Source organism: Triticum urartu, chromosome 2A, assembly GCF_056163025.1.
Source record: "Triticum urartu cultivar PI428250 chromosome 2A, HENAU_Tu73, whole genome shotgun sequence".
NCBI classification, from domain to species: domain Eukaryota; kingdom Viridiplantae; phylum Streptophyta; class Magnoliopsida; order Poales; family Poaceae; genus Triticum; species Triticum urartu.
This window is the reverse complement of record NC_141874.1, coordinates 164582264-164591852: the sequence shown is the minus strand read 5'-3', so window position 1 is coordinate 164591852 and position 9589 is coordinate 164582264.

Below are 9589 nucleotides of genomic sequence, written 5' to 3'. Positions count from 1 at the left end.
TGGCCAATCGATCATACGGCCCGTATAAGGCCCATTGATGATACGACCCGTAGAAGGCCTACTGTTTCTACGGCCCGTAAAAGGCCCACTGTTTCTACGACCCGTAGGAGGCCCAATGTCACTACAGTAAATATTAGCCCATGGTTATTGTGGCCTAGTTTTAAAAAATAGGTTATTGCAGCCACTAGTTAACCACGGAAAAAGAACTGCAATGACTACAAGCAAACAAATAAACAAGACAACAAGGAAATAAATAAGCAAGCAACTAACGATAGGCTATCACGGCTATTACACATATTACATCCACTGGGCATCGAAGTTCGCCACCAGTGCAAATATAGGTAACAAAGCAGCATATCATATACACTGGCCATCAAAATTGGCCACCAGTGCAAATAAACACGGCAACAAAACAAGAGCATAACTGAAACAACTTCATAAGAGCTCAAGAAACGTTATCCTGGGTATCCACCATGCTGGCAATAAGCTTAGCAAGCTGATTAGATTTGTCCTGTTTGGCGCTAAAATCCTCCAACGCTTGCTGTTGCACCAGAAAGTATGCATCTGAATGCTCCAGGGACTTCCGCAGTCCTTCCGCTTCTTGTCGCAGCACAGCTGATCGATGTCTTTCAGCTTGTAGTTGAGATTCAAGAAACCGAACTGATTCAGATAGTGAGTTTGAATAGCTTGTGCAAGCGATAATGGCCAGTAACTCCAACACTAAACCAAGACAGGATGTGTCACTATCCTGAACCTTATCTGCATTACTTCCTTTACCGTTGCTTAATAAGCCACTCTTCCCCAATATTATGTCAGCATTCTAAAAGAAGAAATAAGCAGACACATAACAAGTTTAGCATGTACTAGTATATGAAACTCATTTCGGTGAACCAGTTCATTAGTAAGGTGGACAGGATTAAACTACCAAGTCTTCTATTGCCAAGTACTAGTACATAATAAAAGCATCAAACAAACATATATCTATGTCCTATGGTAGCAATGGAATCTTAAATTAGAACAGTTGTTCTTCAGGTTTAGGCACTTGTTCTACATGAACAGAGTACAGTAAGATGCAAGAATATAATACTTAAAAATAGTAAATGAGCTCATAGACCTTACCACATTCTTGGTTCGGGACCAGTACAGAACAAGGCGTTCCCAGTCATCGTCCAGTAAATGTGTCTCAGGAGAACGTAAGGGAATTTGATGAGTTGTTTTGCCGGTGAAGTACGTTTTGTTTAGGTAATTCCGATACTGCCACCAAGCATTCTTGAAGATAGCAGAGGTATTAGCACATGTTACCTCATCCTGAGTTTCCAAATCGGTCCTTCTCTATAGAGAAAAATGGGAAAATTTGCTGTATTATAACCATCATGGAGGTAGGATGTATGGGACGAAGCAAAGTAATTTCCATGAATAACATTACTTACACATAACTCCTGGACAAACACCTGCAACTGGCATTTTCCTTCATCTTCAGTATAATATTTCCAAGATGGGAAGATACGCACATACGATTTAACAACGTCAAATGCGATAGATGCTAAACTAAAACTAGCTGGTTGTGCTTCCTCCACAGGAATAGGCGTACTAACTAGTGGAGTTGGGGTTCGCCGTGATAGTACTGGCACTTTGGGCACTGGAGCTGCCTTACTAACTGCTCTTGTTTGGGAGCTCTGTGGTGGAGATGGTGCTGTGTCAACAGGAGCTGGGTTACTATCGGGTGGGGTTGGGGTAAGATTTGGTGAAGCTGGTTCTCTGTCCATCATAGTAGGGGTACAATCTATGAGAGTTTGGGTTATGTGTGGTAGGGCTGGTTCTTGTGCATGTACAACCGGGGTGCTATCTCCACCAAGAGGTAGCACTATTTTATTTGAAGACCTTGTTTTTAGTCCGCTAGATACTGGCATCACTGATACGTCTCCAACGTATCTATAATTTTTGATTGCACCATGCTATATTATCTACTATTTTGGGAAATATTGGGCTTTATTTTCCACTTTTATATTATTTTTGGGACTAACCTATTAACCGGAGGCCCAGCCCAGATTTGCTGTTTTATGCCTATTTCAGTGTTTCGAGGAAAAGGAATATCAAACGGAGTCAAAACGGAACGAAATCAACTGGAGAAGTTATTTTTGGAAGTAAACCTACTGGATAGACTTGGACCCTACGTCAGAAGATGAAGGAGGTGCTCACGAGGGTAGGGGGCGCGCCCACCCCCCTGGGGGGTGCCCCCTGCCTCGTGGCCACCCCTTCGGTCCACCGACGTACTCCTTTCACCCATATATACCCACGTATCGTAAAACTTCCAGAACGAAGATTAGATCGGGAGTTCCGCCGCCAGAAGCCTCCGTAGCCACCGAAAGCCAATCTAGACCCGTTCCGGCACCCTGCCGGAGGGGGCAATCCATCTTCGCTGTCCATCTTCATCATCCCGGTGCGCTCCATGACGAGGAGGGAGTAGTTCTCCCTCGGGGCTGAGGGTATGTACCAGTAGCTATGTGTTTGATCTCTCTCTCTCTCTCTCTCTCTCTCTCTCGTGTTCTTGATTTGGCATGATCTTGATGTATCGCGAGCTTTGCTATTATAGTTGGATCTTATGTTTCTCCTCCCCCTCTTCTCTCTTGTAATGAATCGAGTTTCCCCTTTGAAGTAATCTTATCGGATTGAGTCTTTACAGATTTGAGAACACTTGATGTATGTCTTGCCGTGGATATCTATGGTGACAATGGGATATCACGTGATTCACTTGATGTATGTTTTGGTGATCAACTTGCGGGTTCCGCCCATGAACCTATGCATAGGGGTTGGCACATGTTTTCGTCGTCATTCTCCGGTAGAACTTTGGGGCACTCTTTGATATCCTTTTGTGTTGGTTGAATAGATAAATCTGAGATTGTGTGATGCATATCGTATAATCATACCCATGGATACTTGAGGTGACATTGGAGTATCTAGGTGACATTATAGTTTTGGTTGATTTGTGTCTGAAGGTGGTATTCTAGTACGAACTCTAGGGCTGTTGTGACACTTATAGGAATAGCCCAACGGATTGATTGGAAAGAATAACTTTGAGGTGGTTTCGTACCCTTCCATAATCTCTTCATTCATTCTCCACTATTAGTGACTTTGGAGTGACTCTTTGTTGCATGTTGAGGGATAGTTATGTGATCTAATTATGTTAGTATTGTTGAGGGAACTTACACTAGCGAAAGTATGAACCCTAGGCCTTATTTCCTATCATTGCAATACCTTTTACGCTCACTTTTATCATTAGTTACCTTGCTGTTTTTATATTTTCAGATTACAAAAACCTTTATCTACTATCCATATTGCACTTGTATCACCATCTCTTCGCCGAACTAGTGCACCTATATAATTTACCATTGTATTGGGTGTGTTGGGGACACAAGAGACTCTTTGTTATTTGGTTGCAGGGTTGCTTGAGAGAGACCATCTTCATCCTACGCCTCCTACGGATTGATAAACCTTAGGTCATCCACTTGAGGGAAATTTGCTACTGTCCTACAAACCTCTGCACTTGGAGGCCCAACAACGTCTACAAGAAGAAGGTTGTGTAGTAGACATCAAGCTATTTTCTGGGGCCATTGCCGAGGAGGTGAGTGCTTGAAGGTATATCTTTAGATCTTGCAATCGAGTCTTTTAGTTTCTTCTTTTATCACTAGTTTAGTTTATAAAAGAAAACTATAAAAAATATGGAATTGAGTTTGTCTCATACGCTTCACCTTTTTAATATTATTTGTAATTATGATGGAAAGGAAAATTTTTCTCAAGTTCTAGAATAAGAAATCTATAAAATGTTTGGCACTAAATCTTTGAATGATGAGCATGATTGCAATGTTGTTAGTACGAATTCTTTGAATATCCATGATACTAATGATGATTGCACTAGTTATGATGAAAATGTCTCCTATAAACATGTCAATTTTTGTGGAGTGCATTTGGTTTGTAAGTACACACCAAATAGAAAAGATAGATATTGCAAGAGGCATAAGTACTTAGAAACTAAATTGTTGCAAGAAAGTCTTGATGATTGTGCTGAAAAATTCAATATTTTTCGCGCCCCTTGTGAACTTTGCAATGAACACGGTCATTTAAATCTCCAATGCAATTTGTTTCATGACCGAATCGTATCCAAAAATTGTGATAATTTGATTACCCTTGAGCATCATAAAGAGCTTAGTCTTCTTTTGGGGTATGAGGAAATGAAACGTATAACTGAGGGTATTCCAAAGTTTAATCTTGATAAAGTTCTTCATTTTGATCTAGATAAAATTTATATGTATTGTGCGGTGAATTGTATTGAAAATCCTTATATTGCCAACTACATAAAGAAAAGAAAACAACTAGAAGATGAAGAGAATACTAATGAAAGGGAAGAGACTTCCCAATATCCTCCTATTATTTCTTATGATGAATCAGGTAACGAGGAGGAGCCTCCTATTCAACCAATCTCATTAATAAGGAGCTCCAAAAAGAGGATTGAACCCACACATGATGTGGTGAAGAAGAATAAAAGAAAAAGGAAGAGAGGTAAAAAGATATCTCTCCTAGATAATGCTGCTCCTATTACTATTGTGCCTCATGAAAATATAATTGTGGAAGATAATGATGCTTCTTATGATCTTGAAAATCTATTTGGCACTTGCTTGGAAGAATATAATAATTGCTATACTATTGGTGCTATCCATACTATTAATGATGAGAGTGATTATGCTTATGATATGAAAAGGCCCAAGCTTGGGGATGCTATGTTTGATGAAGATGATGTTTTTGAGAATATATTTGCTACAATTAATGTTTGTCCCAAGCTTGGGGAAGCTATGATTAATGAAGATGATATTTTTAGTCTCCCAAGTTTTGATATGCAAGTTTATAATGATGATAGCATGCCTCCTACTTATGATGATTATTGTGATGATACTTATGCTATAAAAAGTAGTGATTATATTTATAAAACCTGTCATGATTATGATTACCCTTTTTCTGAACATTACTCTTTTAATGTGGAAACAATTTATAGTATTCAAGTCTCTTATGATACTCCCACTATTCCGATTAAGAAGAATTTTGCTTATGTGGAGAGTAATAAAATTTCTATGCTTGTATGTCATGAAAATAATGCTTTAGGTGCTGGTTATATTGTTGAATTTATTCATGATGCTACTGAAATTTATTATGAGGGAGGAACATATGCTTGTAGGAATTGCAATAATATCAAGTTTCCTCTCTATGTGCTTAAAATCTTAAAGTTTTGCTTGCTTTACCTACCTATGCTAATTGATTATTGTTCCCATAAGTTGTTTGCTCACAAAGTCCCTATGCATAGGAAGTGTGTTAGACTTAAATTTTCTAGTCATATTCTTCATGATGCTCTCTTTATGTTTCAATGTCAGGACCCCGATTCCAAGTCACATCGATCTAGCCGGTAACACCTCATATCACTTTGCGGCCTCATGCACGGTATCCCACGGGTGTCGCCTTACCATGGCCCGGGACCGTTTGCGCCTTTTGGCTCACATATATGATAGTGTCGCTAGCATCCATATGACAGAGAACCCGGGCCGACATGGCTAGTCGTGAACCCAAAGCGGCACGGACCTATGGAGACAGGCATACATGAATCACATCGAGCATGTCGGTCATCAGCGAGTGATTTCGGGCTGTAGCACTGGGCTAACAGGACTCCGGGGAACACGGGCTGTAGCAGGCTAGGCAGGACTCCGGATATAACCGCGTGACATTTCCCCGAAGGGACAGACATAGGAACGAAGTGAAACACATGCCGGCCAGTCAAGCGTCCTGAACAATAGTGCTGGGCTAGCAGGACTCCGGTGAACCGGGCTGTAGCGGACTACTATGGCTCGAGGAACACTACACTACATTTCCCCATAAGAAAGGCTGCCAAAGATAAACAACTAGATTGTCGGATCCCACTCATACCAAGCATTTCAATCATACACACAATATGCCCGATATGAGTACATACAACATGGCATCACAACAAAACTCTACAACTCAAGTACTTTATTTAAAGGCTCCAGGGAGCCATACATAACAAGTTCATACAGATAGGGGTCACATGACCCGACACTCAAGTCATACAATCATACAAGCACATGCGGAAGCAACTAGTCTGAGTACAGAGTCTAGAAAGAAAGAAGGCTTCTCGAAGCCTGTCTATCTACATAGAGCCCTCCATGTCCAGGATCACCACCTGGGTGGCAAGTCACTCGTCGACGTCAAGGTCTACGTAGAACCCATCGGAGGGGGCGGTGTTGTCGTCTGAAAACAGTAATTAAGAAAACATGAGTACAAAGGTACTCAGCAAGTCTTACATCAGAACCTAATATACATGCTCATCCTCAAGAAGGTGGTGGGGTTATTGCAGCAAGCCAGCTTTGACTCTTGGCTAAGCTATCCTACAGAACTCCACTAGTAAAATAGTTTTCGCACACGAGTCCACTACTCACCAACACAATACTCCACCGGGGATCCTCCCTCGTTATCCTGCGAGAGGGCCATCCTCGGTACTCACACTTATCTTGAGTCTTTTAGTAGTATCCATTAACTTGTCTATGAAATGTATAGGCAACCAAGTAGTCCTTTACCGCGGATGCGGCTATTCGAATAGTTTTATACCCAGCAGGGGTGTACTTCTTCATACACGCTTTCACCACTTACCGCCGTTTACACGACATGTACTCGGCAACCTTCAAGCGGAAGCCCAGCCAGGGTGTCGGCCACGGCCTACCTAAACACTTAAGTCTCTAGTCCAGGTTTATCGCCTATCCAGGTTCCATCCGTAGGGAGTCCGGCCGAGGTTTCCACTTACGGCCCCGAACGATGTGAACAGGGTTCCCGAGACACCAAACGGGTGACTCAGTACACCGTGCCACGGTGTATCTACCGCAACATAGCCCACCCCTAGGGTCAGCGCAACGCACGGCCGCCAACACATAACCTACAAACACCAGAAACTATTTGCATCTCCTGGGCAGAGTACTAGGGTGATTAAGAAGCCGAGAGGGTCCATTTGTTTCGGGCCCAATGTACGGTAGTAACTGCATCTTAAATCACACATACAGATCTCAGTTCTTATGGACGGCCTCAATGAAACAACCCACCATGTACTCCTACATGGCCTCTCATCGATACCTTTACCAAAACATGTTCAACACATCCCTCACATTACCGTCATAAGCATTTCACTCTAGCCCATCACCCAGATGAACCAGACCTGACACAACTCTAAGCATAGCAGGCATAGCAAGGTAGGAATCACATACATGGCTCAATCAACTCCTACACATGCTAGTGGGTTTCATCTAGTTACTGTGGCAATGACAGGTCATGCAGAGGATAGCGGTTCAACTACCGTAGCACACAGTAGTTTGAATCGCGTTGTCTTAATGCAGTAAACAAGAGCAGAAGCGAGAACATGGGTTTGTCTCGGAATGATCAATGGGTTGCTTGCCTGATGGAGTGGTAGTGGGATATTGCCGTTCAGTTGGATACTCGTGAATATCCTCGGAGGCAGAACCTACCACGAAGAACACATCGGAACACAATCAATCAAACGACGATATGCAACAATATGATGCATGCTATGACATGGCAATGTGAATGTGTCTTGGCCTAATGCAAGCTAAAACAGAAGGGGATGAACTCATTTGAATCAAAGATTCAATTATTAGCTCATTAAACATGGCCTTAATAGTGCATTACCTTATTCTGCTTAAACAGCAAGGTAAACTAGTTTTGTCATGCATGAAACCATTACAGATGGATAGATTGTATTTTTCTGATCATTTTTCATATATAAATCTTTACATTTGGAGCTATGGTCGATTTTCTATGATTTTTAGAAGTTTCGATTATTTTCTGGAATTTCCTATATAAGAATAATTCCAGTAATTTAGTTAATGCGTCAGCATTACGTCAGGGTGACGTCAGTGGTCAACGGGGACGTCCAGGTCAAACCTCACTGGTGGGTCCCGCGTGTCATTAGTTAAATAAACTAATTATTTTTAGTTAAGACTAATTTGATTTAGTTAGCAAAGGGGGGCCCACTTGTCATTGACTCAGGGAAGTCAAACTAGGGTCAAACCCCTGGTCAGCGGGGCTAATCCTGCCGGCGTTGAGTCACCGGCGAGGCCGAGACGGCGGAGGGCTTCGGATTTGGTTCTTCCGTGACCAAATCGACGGCGGAGACGTGCTACGCGTGCTGGGGCTCGCGCGCATCTAGTGGGGCAAGTGGGAGGAGCTGGGGTGGAGCGAGCTTGCCGAAATCGAGCTCGTGGCGGCGGCGGGAGTTTGGACGGGGTTGGGTTCGATGCTACGGTGCACGGGAGAAGGAGCGGGTGGTGGCTACGGGCTCCTGGTGCTGCGCTGAGCACAACGGCGAGCTTGGCTTCGAGCCACTGTGGCTCTGGCCATGACGGGGCCATGGCCGGCGGCGGGGAACTTTCAGGCACGATGGAAATGGCGACTACAGCGGCCAAACAAGCACGGGAGCTAGGGGAAGTGGAAGAGGAGCTCACAGCGGGGTCGGAGAGGGGGTCAGCGAGCTCGGGGAGGTCCTGGCGGCGGTGAATCGACCGGAGACGGCTCGGGTGCCCGAGGTCGAAGACGAGGGCGAAGACGGCGTTCGGAGGCATTTGGAGTCGCATGGGTCGGCGGAGAGGTCCAGGGCGACGAGGCAGAGCTATTGGGCTCGTCGGAGGGGCGAGGGGGTGGCTCTGGTGGCGTCTACGGCGAACGGCGGCGAGGAACGCGCTCGGCCATCGCGGGAGAGAGTGAGGGAGAGGAGGGGGAGAGTGAGGGAGGATGAGAGGGGGACATGGGGGTCGCGTGGCATCCCTGGACGTCTCCAGGGCATCGGCAGAAGCAGGAGGTGGCCGGCGTGTGGCCACGGGTGCCAGCCACGCGCTCCTCGTCCTTCTGGCGGGAGGAGGACGACGACTGGCAAGCCAGTCGGCTGGGCCGAGCCAGGTGGGCTGGGCCAGCACAGGTAAGGCCCAGGTGGGCTTCCCTCTCTCTCTTTTTTTTGATTTGTTTCTATTTTTCTATTTAACTGCAACTGTTGGGCTTTATTTAAAATACTAAAACGTTTCCAAAAATCCTGAAAATAATTGTGGGCTCTGTTTAGAATATATCCAACAACAAGCATTTATTTCCAGAATTATTGGAGCATTTAAATTATTTTATAGCATTTAAATGCCCAAATTCAAATACTTATGATTTAATTCAATGACCTTCTGTTGACCTAGAAAATTGTGCACCAATTTTGCCAGAGGTTCTAACCCAAGACAAAGAGGGTGAACTTTTTATAAGGGCATTTCAGGTTCATTGAAAATAATTTTAGTAAACCCTAGTTGTTTCCAGGGGGGTGTTGGGGGTTTCTGCCTTCCCCATTTCAAACTTAAAAGGAAATTAAACATGATTCACACTCTAATGCTTGAACTAGCTAGGGTGTGACATTCAATTCTTATCCTTTATGTGAGCATCATTGAAATCACCATGCCTAGCTAGGGGCATTAAACGATAGCGCTTGTTGGGAGGC